Here is a 16896-nt window from a genome sequence, read left to right on the forward strand (position 1 = left end):
ATTTATTACTTTCATATTAAAAAATAAATAAAAGGGTAATTTTGTTTCCCTAATATATGTTGAAATGGTAAGGATTCTTTATACTTTGATAAATGTAGAATTGACTATTAAGAATAGATTTAGTTGATTTGATTATTCCAATTTAATCAATTGAAAATTTAGCTATTTTATTAAAATTTGAAAATATTTCTAAATTAAAAAGAAGAAACATTCTTTAAAAAAAAAAAAAACTTGATGATAACATAAAAAATAATAATACAATTAATTTTTTTTTTGGTTACATTTAATGCCTAATGAGTAATTATGAACTACACGGAGCTCGAAGTGGCACAATAATTTTCAAATTTCAGGGGACTCAAAGAGACACACACATTGTATTATATATATATATATGGCCTGGTTCCATCTTCTTCCAAAGCAACATAGGTTTAGTTAAGTACATCTTCTGAGTCGAAATGGGAAGCAAAAGGTTGAAGGTGGAGCCGGAGAATCTAGACCGAATCAGTGATTTGCCAGATTGTCTCGTTCACCATATCCTCTCTTTTTTGCCGTCAACAAAAGAAGTTATTCGAACTGGAATTCTATCAAAATGCTGGCAGAATCAATGGACTAGTGTTCCAGTTCTCATCTTCCATTACACTGGTATATCTACTGAAAACTCCCTTAGTATCATTGACAATACCTTAAATCTCCACAACTGCTCTAAGATCAAAAAATTCCACATTGATCATCCTTGTAGCGATGACAAGGATCCTCAGATTGATGCTATAATCCGTTTTGCAACAAGAAAGTATGTGGAGGACTTAGGCTTGACTTTATTGGGAGAATACACGTTGCCGGAATTCCTTTTCAACAGTGCTTCACTTGTTAAATTAACAACCCAAAATTGTACTTTTATGCCTAATGGAAAGGTAAATTGGGAATGCCTCACAGAATTGGCTATGGTTTCTTGTAAGTTGCCTGATCAAGCGATGGAACATATTCTCTCTGGCAGTCCGTTGCTCAAATCGTTAGAATTGATTGACAGTCTTTATGAGTTTGATAAGCTGATTATTGTTTCCAAATCTTTGAAAAGAATTCTCTGTCATCATAATGCGGGTGTGAGATTTTCTGATAATGACTGTTTTTATTTCAGCTTTCGAAATATCATGTTCAAAGCTTGAGGAATTATCTTTGAATCTTAATATTGTGACTTTTACATGTGATTCAAAGCTGGTTACTCAAGTGATTGAAAATGTTGTGGCTGGTTGTTTGTTACTGGAATCATTTGAATTAATAAACTGTGATGGGATTTCACGGCTGGTTATTGCTTCTGAATCTTTCCAAAGATTGGTTATAGGACCTGTTTCTGATGTTGTAATTTCATGTCCAAAGCTTGAAAAACTGATTATTCTTAATAGTTTGGGACCAGTTAGAACTGTTAAATTACTGAATCTGTCATCTTTATTTTGTGCTACTATTGATTTTTACGGTCCCCAGTTTTACGGTCAGGAGGAGTATAAAATTTCAGATCAAGAAATTCATAAAAGTTGGATTAAAGACATTCTTCAACAGCTTCGGCATATCAAACAGTTAACACTTGGGAGATCCTTTATGAAGGTAAGTTATAAAGAATAAAAAACATTTCATCCTTTTTTTTTGACAAAACATTTCATCCTTTTTTATTCCACATTATGTTTAAATTTAACAATGAAGTATATTCTTTAGTGAATTTTTTATTCCACATTATGGTTGCAGGTTCTCTCAAATTAGTTTCCATGGGATATCCGTCTTTACCTGTGTTAAACATCAAATGCTTGATTTTGGATTATCCTAGTACGATGAACCCGAGATTTGGAATTGCAAGTCTACTTCGTAGTTCACATGTGCTTGAGAAATTAGCTATTAGTGTTTGGCATTATGATCGGGTAATTTTTGCAACCTTTTAATTCTAGTTGTCAAATTTAATTCAAGTATTATTGTGGATTAAATGGTTGACATTTGGTGAGTTTTCTCTATTTTATGTTTATAAAGCAAAAGGAACAATAGAAAATGTTTTAATATGTTAATTTCATGAGTTTTCATAAAAGAAGTACATTGTCGTAACAATTTTTTTTGTTTCATCTTTAGATATATGATAATTTCCCCAATACGACTGATTTTGGAGAAAACTACTGGAATTCCAATAGGACTGTCTTTGATTGTTTATCATCGCATCTAAAGGCTATTATAATCATTGGCTGTCCAGATGAGGTTGTGTTATTGTTTGTTGAATTTCTACTCAAGAATGCAAGAGTGTTGGAAAAGATGGTAGTCAAATTGGAAGATGTGTAACAACTTTTGAACTCGAAGCTTTGGAACAAAGATTGATAAGGTTGCCAAGATGTTCCAAAAATGCCATTATTGAGTTGCTACACCCTAAGTAGACATGCAAGGGTTTTTTGATCTTTTTGTGGTTCATTAGTTATATTGATTACTTCTATAAACTAAAATGAAGTTGATTTAAGGACTATATGGATGATGATTATGGTTTAGTGATTTTAATTAGCAGTGTTAAGCTATTTAGGCTCTAATGTTTCTTCATGTCATTTTTTGAATTAGTACTGTATGTTGAGGTTGAATGTTTAAATGCTTTGTAGATTAATATTCATTTTTAATTTGGTATTAAATATCTGTTATGTTTTTTACTTCAATGCAAAATGCCGCTCTCTATTGTTCTATTTCGGTTGCTATATATGGATATGTCGTTATTTCTAGAAGTTATGACAAATCTGATGTTTGGTGACAGATTATTTGTTGGAAAATTTTGAATAAAATTATATATTAATTTTAATACCAACAAACACCTCCTTTCATGAACTGTCGTGTCCTTCGTGAACAGTCGTATTCGTACGTAAACAGTCGTGTCAGTCCGTGTACAGTCGTGTTTGTTCGTGAAATGACATATCCTTTCAAGTTCTATTTATATAGAATGGATTGTCAAAATTCACAAGTGGCTGAAGCTGTTGTTGAAGTTATAAGGTTGCCAAGATGTTCCAAAAATGCCATTATTGAGTTGCTACACTCTAAGTAGATATGGAAGGGTTTTTTTGATCTTTTTGTGGTTCATTAGTTATATTGATTACTTCTATAAACTAAATTGAAGTTGATTGTGGCATTTTGTTGACATTTGGTAATGATGATAATGTTTTAATTAAGGACTATTTGGATGATGATTATGGTTTAGTGATTTTAATTAGCAGCGTTAAGCTATTTAGGCTCTAACGTTTCTTCATGTCATTTTGTATGCTGAGGTTAAATGTTTAAATGTTTTTTAGATGAACATTTGTTTTTTTTTAAATGTAAAATGCTACTCTCTATTGTTCTGTTTCCATTGCAATAAATGGATATGTCGTTATTATTAGAAGTTGTGACAAATCTGATTTTTGGTGACAGATTATTACAAGTTTGGGATCTGGGACACCGATTCCTACATCGCCAATGCACTCAGGTGAGTTATGTTGGCAAAGTCACCACTATTCCCATCGTCCTCATTGATAAATTCATAAAAAAACTCCTTTGCTTCGTTGCTGCACTGAACTTTTTTCTGATTATCTATTGTTGAGTCAAGAGCAAAATATTTGCAATGTTGAGAAATATGATCTATAATATATTCACTTATGCCTTAAAAGCAAATAACAACAGCTTATATATAAGCTACAAGATGAGTAAAAGGACAAACCAAAAATTTGAGGTGTATAGGCGCATGATGTTTGATGTAAAATACTCTATCCATTCTCAAATAAGTGTCATTTTAGAAATTTCACACAAATTAACAAACACAATTAATATATACTTAAATTAATAAATTTAGGTGGATTAACTAAATAAAAATTCTCTCTCCTAAAATGATTGGAGAAGAAACTTTGAAAGTTTAAAAAACCACATAAATCAAGGCAAAATTTAAATGCTTAGAAAAAATATTATACTAAATTTTATTGAAAAACAAAAACGACACTTAAATAAAAACAAAAATAATTATCTAAAATTACACTTATTTGAGAATGGAGGGAGTACCATTTTAGGATTAAAAACATTTCAAATGAGTTCACCATCATTATAAATAGGCTAAATAATTTATTAGTCCCTACTTTTTACCTAACACATTGTTTAGTCCCTTTATTTTCAAAAAAACACTGTTAACCCTTTGGTCCTTCTATCTAATTATTATTTTTACTTTTAACCATTATTTTTGACATAAATAGATAGACGGAAAATAACAGAGTAACATGGTCATTTTGCAATATTATAGTTTGGTCAAAAATCTAAAAAAAATAGACAAAATGACCAAATGGTGAATATTGATAAAAATTAGGGACCTTATAATATGTTTTTCAAAATAAAGAGACTAAATAGTATGTTACATAAAAAGGTGGAGACTAATAAATTATTTACCTTTAAAAATAATATGGTGTTGGGGTCACCATGTGATGAAACTTAATGACTTCCAAAAATACGATGGATGTTGGACCTAATGTAGATAAATTATTGTTGAAATTTTTTGAATAAATTATATATCAGTCTGTTCATAATGTCTTGTTTTCTTACTCCTCCGGTGATAACTAGACTACACACGGTTGAGTTCGCTCGCGTAATCTGTTGTATCCTGGGAGACGATCGTCAATAGCGACATCTGTCTCAGATTTGTCTAACTCTTTTCTTTTAATTCTAGTTTTAGTGTTTGTATGTTTTTTCTGTATTTGATTTGCTCTTTGGTTAATCACATCTAACATTTTTAAGAAAGTTTTATTTTTTATGTGATTTTCAAAAACACACATAAGTATTATTTGGAATGAATTTGACAGAAACAGATAATTGTTTTCTTAAGTGTCTAACATTCTTTAAGACTGAAAGAAGTGTTCTTCTTTTGAAAATACAGTATATGTTATACATTTGTTATTCAAACCGACTGCATATTTGTTAGTATATATTTCATAGAATCTCAGGCATTAGTCAAAATAGAGAGGTTTGATGTTTGAGAAATGGGTGAATGACAAAAACGAACCAGGAAATGGTTCTTTTGTGAGCAAGCTTGATTGATTTATGCCCTTGGTTTATCAGAAATTTGATTACTTACAAGGAATTATTATAAATGCTTTTTTTGCTGGTGCATGCATTCAAATTATAATTGCTATTCCTAATAATATTTTTTTCATTTGTCTTTATGGTGCCCGCTATGGTTATTTTGTTTTTTTACAAAACTTGGCCTACTTTCTAGTTTCATGGTAAATTAGGAGAACATCAAAAAGAGAAGAAGAAATTATGATCACGAAATGTCCTTCTAATCAAATCCATTGAAGTTGATATTATTGTTTTCAATTTTTCCAAAGAGACGTACAGGAAAATTTTGATAGACTGTATTGACAAACAAAGTATAATTGAAATATTATACTGGGACAGATTGGAGGACAACTTTACATTAATAGTTTGTATTTTTGTTCATTATCAGTTATGTATCTGTTTGTTTAAACAAATTATAAGTTTCCGATTCTAACTTCGTTTGTTTGGAATTCCAGGAAGGAAAAGTTGTCAATTACTGTCTTGTTCTGTTTGTTTAAACAGATTAATTGCCTTTTGGCATGTGTTGGTACGGTTATAAGAACACGGTCACTTCAGAGGCAATAGACCTACTTGTACCAGTGGCAACGTGTAAGCCACAACGAAAGTCTAAAAAAAAAAAATTGGTTTGAATTTTAAAGACTTGGCCATAAAAGAAATATGTTTTCTTTAGAGATGATGATGATATGCGAAAATTACACATTTGATATTCTCGCGCGTAAGGGTTGATTTATATTAGAAATGTGAAATGTCATAAATTGAAAAATCCGAGTTAGACGCTGGTAGATGAACATTAATTGGCTAGATTTAATTTATGAAAGTGACTAAAAATGTAGAAATCAAATAGCTTCTCCTCTAACCAAGTTAACCCAGAAGAATGTGAAGTTTCAGTGGTCAGAAGCGTGTGAGAAGAGTTTTGAAGAATTGAAAGTTCATTTGACTTCAGCACCTGTGTTAGCCCTTCCATGTGGAACGGGGGGCTACACCGTATTTTGTGATGCTTCAAGGGTTGGTCTGGGTTGTGTATTGATGCAACATGGTCATGTGATTGCGTATGCTTCTCGCCAATTAAAGCAGCACGAAAAGAATTATCCAACTCATGATTTGGAAATGGCAGCAGTGATCTTTGCCCTGAAGATATGGAGACATTACTTGTATGGGGAGACATGTGAGATTTTCACTGACCATAAAAGTCTCAAGTACATCTTTGATCAGCGTGATTTGAATCTGAGGCAGAGAAGATGGGTGGAGTTTCTCAAGGATTATGATTGCACAATTCAGTACCATCCAGGGAAAGCAAACGTTGTAGCAGATGCGTTATGTAGGAAATCTCTAGGTAGCTTAGCTCATCTTTCCGTAGTGAGGAGACCTTTGATTAGTGACATTCATGAATTGTTTGATCAAGGAGTAAAATTTGAGGCAACATCTGAAGTGTTAGTAGCTCATTTTCGTGTTAAACCTATTCTATTAGATAGAATCAAGGCAGCCCAATAAGAAGATCCTCAATTGTGTAAAGTTAGGGATGGTGTTTGTCAGGGTAAGGTTCAGGACTTCGTGATTGGTGATGATGAAGTTCTTCGTTATGGGACTAGACTGTGTGTTCCTGATATTGATGATTTAAAAAGGGAAATTTTGGAGGAAGCACATTGTTCAGCTTATACAGTTCATCCTGGTTCCACTAAGATGTATAGAGATTTAAAGGAGTTATACTGGTGGAGTGGAATAAAGAGAGATGTTGCAGACTTTGTTGCTAAATGCCTTACTTGCCAACAAGTAAAGGCAGAACATCAGAGACCGTCTGGGTTGCTTCAACCACTACCCATTCCTGAGTGGAAGTGGGAGAATATTGCTATGGACTTCGTGGTAGGATTGCCTCGCACTAGGGGAGGGTACGATTCCATTTGGGTGATAGTCGACCGTTTAACTAAGTCTGCTTATTTTCTTCATGTGAAGACAACTTATGATTTCTCTAAGCTTGCTCAGTTATACATTGATGAGATTGTCAGACTTCATGGAGTTCCAGTCTATTGTGTCAGATCGTGGTACTCAATTCACTTCTCGGTTCTGGAAGAAATTTCAAGAAGCACTTGGTACAAAACTTCAGTTTAACACCGCTTTTCATCCTCAGACGGACGGACAGTCCGAAAGGACTATTTAGACTTTAGAGGATATGCTTCGAGCTTGTATTTTTGATTTTGACCAAAATTGGGATCATCATTTGCCTTTGGTAGAGTTTGCTTATAACAATAGCTATCAGGCTAGCATTGAGATGGCACCTTATGAAGCTTTGTATGGTCGTAAGTGTCGGTCGCCGATTTGTTGGGATGAGGTTGGAGAAAGGAGACTCACTAGACCTGAGTTGATACAGTTGACTTCAGATAAAGTTCGTGTTATCCGTGATAGACTCTTAACAGCTCAGAGTAGGCAAAAGAGTTATGTTGATCCGAGACGCAAGAATGTAAAATTTCCGATCGATGATCATGTGTTTCTGAAGGTCTCTCCGATGAAAGGGATCATGCGGTTTGGCAAGAAAGGAAAATTGAGTCCGCGTTATGTAGGCCCGTTTGAGATTCTTGAAAGGATTGGTGCAGTTGCATAAACTATTCAAGTTAGAGATGACTTGTCATATGACGAGCAACCAATAAAGATCTTAGATAGCCAAGTCTGCAAGCTACGGTCCAAAGAAGTTCCTTTAGTTAAAGTTCTGTGGCAAAACCACTCTAATAGTGAAGCCACTTGGAAGACTGAATCTGAGATGCGAGTTATATATCCTCATTTATTTGACAGTTCAGGTTAGTGTCCTAGTAATTTAAATTCGGGGACCGAATTTTTCTTAGGGGGGAAGAATGTAATAACCCTGTCTTGAGCCAAACGTATTTTTTTAAAAATTTTGTTACATGAATTAAAAATACCAAATTATATATATTTTACAGTTTATAAAGTTTTTTTTTATAAATGATATATTTTATAACTTAGTGATTTATAAAAAAAAAAAAAAAAAAACCAAAGCCCTCGCAAAAAGAAAGTAAACCTACTTCTACACTAAAAAGAAAAGAAAAGAAAACTATCTTTTTCTTCTTTTGCCGCCATTGTCTTCCTTCGTAGACTGCATTGATAAAAAATCTTCTTCCCTGATTCAAGTTCGAAGAAAGATTTTCTTCTTCCCAAGGCCACTCCATCTTTGTAAGGTAAGTTCTATTGTTTTAAAAAAATAAAATAAAACCTATATAGGATCTAATGCTATGAATTGATTATTTTCAATTGTGAGTGGAGGTTTTTTTATCCATTTTCTTTGTGGGTCTTCAAAAAAATATATATAATACTATGAATATTTTATATCTTGGAAAATGGAAAATGAAGTGGAAGTTTCAAACCTTTGATTTAACATGTCTCTACATTGTCCAGGAAACATTTCATCATTCCTACCTAGCTATCATACCCATTTAGAATATATTATATATATATATAATACAACTCTTTCCAAACTCTTTCTACCTATTTAAACTATATTGAAACATATAAATTATAGTGATGGAGTTGGGTTTTCTCTTATTATTTATTGACTTATTTTTTTTTTACCAATAGTTATGTTATGGGTTTTAGCAGTAGTATCCGAATATGCTAAAGTGCAGAAGATTTACTACCTTCTTCCATGAATTTTAATTGCTTCCACTAGTGTTGATTTAATTAAGATTGGTTAATTTATTTTTCTCATTTCCATTGAACCAATAGGAAATTACGATAATCCGCAAGTTGATTAAATCGAACACTCATAGCCTCGTGTCTGCTCGAACTTTCAGGTGAGTGGTAATTATAGTACATGACACTGTTTGATTGAAATATTAGACTGAAAAACTGTTATCCAAAAATTAGCGTTTGACTGTATATTTTCGTTCCTAAAAACGTATAGCTTAAACCTCATGTTTACTAAATATCCTTAGTATTAGAGCGTATATTCCGGGAACAGACCTGATTTATATATGTATACTATATGTTTTCAAACTGGTACAAGTGCTCAGTATATATGTATCTGTTATCTGGCCCCTCACCGATCTTCATAACATTAGGTCCTTGCATTTGTCTTTGAGTCAGGTTGTCAGTTGTCAGTTTGTCGTCAGTTGTGTCAGCATTAGAATCATGCATAAGATCGGTGAAGGCGATTATCTGTTATTTGTATCTGTTATTGGTAGCGCTTACCATTTATCTGGCCCTAGTGGTGTGCAGTACCACCACTCTGTTACACTGTACCATGTGTTTTTAAAGGTTCTGTCTTATTTTTTGATTATTCTAATATTTGATATTTTGAAAGGCTTCAGTATTATCTTTGACAATTGATTACCAGTACTTTGATTTGATTATCTAATATTGACCGTTTTGTTTAACTGATTTTGAATACTATATTTGAAACTATATTTGTCATAATTTAAAAGTATCAGCCTGTCTGCATGTTCCTTTCTGCCGTGTGCTATAACTACTGCTCACTGAGGTTTTCACTCGTATAGACGAAAATCTAATACCACGTTGAATATTTCTTTTTCAGATTAAGGTCCCTGTTCGTGAGGTAACCCTTGGATTGATGTGAAAGAGACTACTTAATGATTTAGCTTTATCTTATTTTTGGAGACTTTTGATTATTAAGATTGGACTTGAATAGTTTGATTTTTTTAAGGTTTATTGATGTAATCGAGATGACTTTGATATCCGGTTAGTAAATTTTGGAATTTCTATTAGTTCAGAATTAAGGCTAGCATAGATTAAAGATTACTTAATTTATGCGCCGGTCATGGCCTAGTTTGGGTCGTGACAAAGGTGGTATCAGTCGGTGAATATGCGGTATAAAAAAGCTTTTGTATGATATATGCTTGGAAGCTTGGAATGTCTTACATATAGCTAAAGTTTTCTCAATCAGATATATGCCGCTCAAGTTTCCCTGTGCAGCTGTAATTAACAATAGTAAACTACTTTAATGACCGAGCGATATATACTCTTTCCAATTACTAACCTTTTGAATAATATAAATAAATAGCAGAATAGAAGCATTGAATATCCACTAACACAATGAGAAGAAAGAATAGACAAAAAAAAAAAATTAAGAGTCCAACTTACTAGGCCACAACCGAGGAGATGAATATCAGTATAATCACGAGTTCTTGTGTAATATTTGCAAATCAATTTGAAAGGAATTTGTCCACTGCAGAAATTAGAAAATGAGTGTATAGTTATACAGTAAAATTTGCCATCAATTAACTTTCTCTTCCCAATTCAACTTAATTGTATTTTTTTGCTCTTATTTAGATGGATTACACAAACAAAAATGCATGGAGACACAAACTTATCACCAACTTAGAAAAGGCTTTTAAAATATGATTTTTGAAGAGAAATTCACCACCTTAACAAGCAAAAAAGCATTTATTGAAAAAGCATTTTCGAATTTCAACATTAAATCTCAACTAGTGAACTCAACTTTAACTAGGAATTGAAATTGCCAAAAGCAGAATTGTAACATTAATCTCAACTAATAAACTATACTAGAACTAGGCTTAAAATAATAGTTCATCATATGCTCAACCTAATTGCATTAATCAACAAAATTTCTCAAATATTCCAATCAATCAATTCAATAACTCAAATTGCCAAATCAGAATTCTAACCTTAAATAACAATAATTCACACCAATCACTAAGTTCGAATATCCAATGGCAAACTAAATTAATTGAAGCGTAACGAATTGCAAAAAGATATTCACTGCTAGAATCTGCAGGACAGCCATTCTTACTGCTATTAACTTGTAAATCCTTCTTCAATTAAGTGGATACAGACACTGCACACTAGGCATTTAAGTATTAATTAGACACCTAATAATGATGATTGAATTTACAATAAAAACTTGGATTAAAGACTCAATTTCTCAGATGAAACTACCTTAGCTTGTGGAAATATTCCAAATGATGAAGAATGCCGTAGAAAGAAGAACATAACAAGTGATATACTAAAAAAATTTGTGCATCAAAAGTAAAACCTAAAATTTCAATAACACCAACTAACAGACTAAAAATAGAAAAACAAGTGTATCAAATATTTCTATTGGAAAAACAGAGAATCCAGTACTAAAAGAAGTTAAATTCAGCAGAAGATTATAATAATTTCATGTACATTATCTATATAATAATATTTGAAGCATTTAAGAGCTATAAAATGTAATCCAAGTACCTTAGCTTTAGACAACTTAGACCAAGAGAGAAAAAAGCGTGGACAACGGTGCAGCAATCAAAGTTAGAGCTAAGGATCCAATAAAGAGACCAGGTGGGTTCGATAATCCAAGTGAGATCGAGCCCTCGTCTCTCACGAAATACGCTCTCAAAATCTGCTAAAGAGAAATTTAGAAAATTATTCCCAACTCGAATTCAAATATCCAAAAAGAATTAGAGAAAGTCAAACATTAACAGCAATTACGAAGAATAAACGAGAGGAAGAGTGAAGCAGAGCCGGGACTGTGAACTATTCTTTAGGAGGAACCACTTGACAGCTACATCGAATCAATTGAGTTCTCTATTATTTAAATGACACGTATACACCAGTTTCATGGAGAAAAACAGAGGATCGTCTATCTAAGGACAAGACTTGCCAATTCAAAATCGTTAATATGCCTTACACTTCTTCAAACAAGAACTAAAGTTACACATGGACTATTGAGCATGGTGTGCCTTCTGCTACGTACTTCGTATGTGTCTATGCTTTCAACTTTGATAAACATGAGGTTGCTTATGGTCAGAATACATATACTCATGAAACAGAAAAACTCTTGGAGGTCAAGGCCATCATCGGCCGTCATGTCTCCGTTGATATTGCCTCTGTTTGCTTCAGTGCTTTCTCTGTCATACCCTTGTTTGTGTTTTTCTTTATTGAGAAAAGAAAGGCCAGGCTCAGTGAAAGCAAGTGAAATCAAGAGGAAAGGACTATGTGCACCCATTTGACACACTAGTATGGTTTGCTTCTCATTCATTTTACAGTGTCTGTATTAGGAATTTTCTATGCCAAACTTAGTATTCAAGTATGAAATGGTACTATACTCTTCCTAGTTTTATTCAAATAATAATTCTTCTAATTAGTGAAATAAAAGGCAAGTTATAAGAGTGAAGAATAAAAGTGTTTAAAATTACTGTCTTTCTCCTCATATACAAATTAAAATAAATTTCACTATATCAATAGAAGTATATCCAATCAGGACAAGGGAATTGATATTAATTTGCGGGGAAATTATTAATTCTTCTCAATTCTCATCATTGGAAAAGTTTAATTCATCATACAGAGTCATTCCAAGACACAGACAAGATTGAAATTCAGTCCTAATGCCTATCTGTGCAATTGAAATTCATGAAAACTTTTACAAAGTAAAACATATTTCAGAGAAACCCACCCATATAACGATGCTTCTCTTTGTACTGCACAAGAGGGTTCAAGTAATTAATTCAAAGCCCCAAAATTGAAAGATTGTATCTGTAAAATTGTTCAAACAAACATATTGTTAGCAAAAGTCTAACAAAGTCGAACAAAAAAAAAGGAAAGCAAGCATAGGAAACTTCTACTTAATTTGCAAACTAGAGAAACTCTGATTTTGAGGAAAAGAGTACCCAGGGCAACAATCTCAAACAAAATGGAGCTTACCGATTCTTGTTCCAGTCGATTGTGGGGTTTGTCAAATTGACCGAAATATGAAAATAGTGGTGGACGAGGATGGTTCCTAGAGCTAATCGGTATAAGAGAATGATTTCCAGAGCTAATGAAAGAGAGAGGCGAGAGAGAGGGAGAGAGCGGTAGTTTCGTGGAGCACAGAGGTGGACTGCAGTTAGGTTTTGTTTGGGTGGGAATGTATCCCGCTCAAAAAGTTAGCACCTATAATGAGCGTAACATTAGAAAATTGAGTAAAGTTAAGTTTTTTAAGACTAATAGTTAACAGTTTTTATTTCCACCCATTAAAAGTATAAAAAGTATGCTTTTAATGAGCGATTTTCTCCCCACTCATTATTTTTTCCTCACTATTGTTTGTTTTTCTTGTAGTGCAGAAATCAAACTGTCAATAATCATATATGCTTTCCTTTCTGTCTACTCAACTTCTAATCTACTTTCTTTCAGACTTCTAGTTGAAATTGCAATGACATACTAAATTGGAATAACAACATTAAAGACGGAATTTTACTTGTTGCTACATAGTAATGGGAACAGAACAAGAAATCAGACTTATATAGTTAGTTGTATACAAGGTTTTCTTAAGAGTGTAATATTTTTAAAATAATATCTAAAGTACATTTGATTTAACCATTCAGTACCAAATTAAAAATAATGCTCACCTACAAACCATTTAAACATTTTACATAGAGTACTAATTGAAAAAATGACATGAAGAAAAAGTTTAACAATCAACATCCAAACAATCATTAAAACATTAACATCATTACCAAATGTCAACAAAATCAAGTCCAATTTAGTTTATAAAAGCAAGTTACTAATGAACCACAAAAACCTCTAAAATCGTCAATATTTACTTTCTGAGTATAACCTCAATAATGGTATTTTTAGAACATCTTCGCAACCTCATCAATCGTTTTTCTAATGCTTTGAGCTCAAAAGTGGTTACATGATCTTCAAATTCTAACACCATCTTCTCTAACACTTTTGCATTCTTGAGTAGAAATTCAATAAAGATTAACAAATCCTTATCTGGACAACCAGTGATCTTTATAGTCTTTAGATGTGATGACAAACAATAAAAGACATTCCTATTGAAATTCCAGTAGTTGTCTCCAAAATTGGTCAGCTGAAGGAAATTACAATATTCCTAGAGATAAAAGAGAAGAAAAGGTTAGGACAAGGTACTTAATATATGGAAAACTAGTGACATTTTCTATCGTTACATTTTCTTTATAAACATAAAATTGAGGAAACTCATAGAATGGTTAAACCATTTATTCCACAATGATTATTGAATTAAATTTGACATTTAGAAGGTTCAAAAAATTACCCGATTATAGTGTGATACATTAATAACTAATTTCTCAAGCACATGTGAACTACTAAGTACACATGCAATTCCAAATTTGGCATTCATCATAGTAGGATAATTCAAAGTCAAGCTTTTGATGTTTAACACTGGTAAAAAGAGATCTCTCATGTAAGCTAAACTTGATAGAACCTGAAAGCATAATGTGGAAAAGAAAATTCAAAAAAAAATATATTGCAATAATTCATTTTAAAATTTAAAAATATTACACCTATTCATATAAAAAAAGGATGCAATGTTTTTTTATTCTTTATAAAAGTTAGCTTGATAAAGTATCTCCCAAGTTCTAACTCTTTGATATGTTGAAGCTGATGAAGAATGTCTTTAATCCAAGTTTTAAGCTCCAGATCGTGAAACCCCGGATCATAAAAATCAATAGTAGCATAAAGTGAAGATGACAAATTCAGTAATTTAGCATTTCTAACTCGTCCCAAACTACAAAGAATAATCAGTTTTTCAAGCTTTGGACATGAAATTACAACATCAGAAAAGTGTCCTCTAACCAATCTTTTCAAAGATTCAGAAGCAATAACCAGCCATGAAATCCCATCACAGTTGATTAAAGATTTGGAAACAATAATCAGCTTATCAGACTCAGAAAAACTTTCAATCAATTCTAAGGATTTGAGCAACGGACTACCAGAAAGAATATGTTCCATTGCTTGATCAGGCAACTTACAAGAAACCATAGCAAATTCTGTGAGGCATTCCCAATTTACCATTCCATTAGGCATAAAAGTACAATTTCGGGTTGTTAATTTAACAAGTGAAGCATTGTTGAAAAGGAATTCCCGCAATTCACTTAAAGTCGAGTGTATTTCTCTTCACCAGACTGAAAACCCAATTGGTACAATGGTCCCAGTCCACATGGAACACAAACCTCTAGCAGATTTAAAAAAAACATTAGCCAAGTTGGTGAGCATACATCGAAGTCTAAAGTAACTAGAACACAATGTCTCACGCATTGTCAATTTTTGATACACTCACCATAAACCGATCAAATTCTGTACTGCAGATAGCCATTACCTGATCTAATTCTAAAGGTTACTTGTTCCTGCCTCTAAATAAAAGAAATAGCAATGCTTTTAATCTAATGGAATTTAATATAGCAAGCAATAGAAAAAAAAATCAAGTGACTAATGAATGCAATGACCAGAAACATGCTTAAAACCAATGAACATATCCGATAAATTAATTCCTTCCCTTAAGGAAACCATATTTAAAACCCGGCAGCAAATGAATAGTTCAGAATTTCGAAGACAAAACTATTTACTGTAATGAAATTTCATAAATATAAGAAGAGTATTAACATTTTAGTCACATCTGTTTCCAAAAAGACTTATAAAAGGTCTCCCGATGATGGCATTGTAGGTAAGTGGGATGTCCACCACTACCCACTCGGCAATGCACTCCACCTCGTTGCCGTTGCGGGCCAAGATTGTTGGGAGGGAAATGATCCCTTTGACCGGGACCTCGATCTCGGACAGCTCCACCAAAGGAAAGGTTCCCGCTCGTAGGGCACTGCTGACGCCCTTCATTAGTGCTGTAGAGGTGATCAGATTTACCGAGCTTCGACTTCAGGTAACTCTCCATTCATAATTGATAGACATCATCCTTCTTCTACCCGGACTATTTACTTTCTTTACCCTGTATTTATGCGACGAAAAACACTTGCTCTTCTGTGTTGCACCTCAGTTTCGAACTTAAAGGACTTGCCGAACTTTGAAGTATACTTGCTTGGTTTTTGTCCAACAGTGCATGAAAAGATCTCAGGAGCTGAAGAACATGACAAACTTAAGCTGATTTCGATATGCTTTCAAACATGTCTTCATCGGATCTGCTACAAGCCTTTGCTGCATATTCATTGGTTAAGTTAGACCTATGGACTGATAGTGATAGCAAAAAGAAAAACCGTAGACAATACCAAATGTCAGGGAGCCTGATACGGATTGAAAGCGATAAATGGAGGTTTTAGTCGTAAACCAACAAAGATGTTCTTCTCAAGCTTAACTTGAAGGAGTGAATCCCGATAACAAGGTATAACCTTAATTCTCAAAGAGAAATGATATTTGATTGATTAAAAAGTTTCATATCCTTACAAAATGAGGGTTTAAATACAACCTCTAAAAGATAAGCAAAGGACAGGTACTACCCCTACTAGGGTTACAATATAGTTAATAATAAGAGAGTAAGATAGGTAATGCGCCCAGACAACAGGTACAGAGGTGCAGGTACGGAATGTCAGATTGTCTGTTGGTCGACTTCCTGAGGAAGTAATCTTGGCGATCCGCCCATGCTCATATGTGGATACGCCTTCTGGCGTACTCCTAGATCCGCCTTGCTCGCATGTCTTGGGGATCCGCCCTTCTAGGTGCATCATCTGTGAGCTTGATTCTTGAAGACCCGCTAGAGTCCGCGCGATCAGTGTGGCCAGTTCGGATGTCCGCATCATTCTCTCCTTCTTTAAAAGAGTCCGGCACTGATTCGTTTTTGTTGAGCTCTAAAGGACCATCCGATTTCCATGGGCTAAGGTCACGGATGTTGAACGCTGGTGAGACTTTGCCAAGCCAGTTTGGCAATGCTATATGATAGGCATTGGCGTTGACCTTTTTGGTGATTTTATATGGCCCATACCTCCTAGGCCGAAGTTTGCTGCTTGCGGTGTTGGCGAGCCTCTCCTTGCCCAAATATACCATGACCTCATCTCCAACTTCAAACTGTAGGTCCCTGCGGTGCTCATCCGCCTTAGCCTTTAACTTCTG

General features: G+C 33.5%; 2 long non-coding RNA genes across 2 annotated transcripts; both read right to left on the bottom strand.

The window, feature by feature from the left end:
• Nucleotides 1–2181: 2181 nt before the first annotated feature.
• On the bottom strand, nucleotides 2182–10229 carry LOC136227856 (uncharacterized). The gene is made up of 3 exons (XR_010688298.1): nucleotides 10183–10229; nucleotides 9961–10014; nucleotides 2182–3548 (listed from the first exon to the last, which is right to left on the bottom strand). It is a non-coding gene; the product is annotated as an uncharacterized lncRNA (long non-coding RNA).
• A 300-nt stretch (nucleotides 10230–10529) lies between these two features.
• LOC136227953 (uncharacterized) lies at nucleotides 10530–12974 on the bottom strand. The gene is made up of 3 exons (XR_010688336.1): nucleotides 12742–12974; nucleotides 12494–12573; nucleotides 10530–11440 (listed from the first exon to the last, which is right to left on the bottom strand). It is a non-coding gene; the product is annotated as an uncharacterized lncRNA (long non-coding RNA).
• Nucleotides 12975–16896: the final 3922 nt, after the last annotated feature.

The sequence above is a fragment of the Euphorbia lathyris genome, chromosome 4 (assembly GCF_963576675.1).
Source record: "Euphorbia lathyris chromosome 4, ddEupLath1.1, whole genome shotgun sequence".
NCBI classification, from domain to species: domain Eukaryota; kingdom Viridiplantae; phylum Streptophyta; class Magnoliopsida; order Malpighiales; family Euphorbiaceae; genus Euphorbia; species Euphorbia lathyris.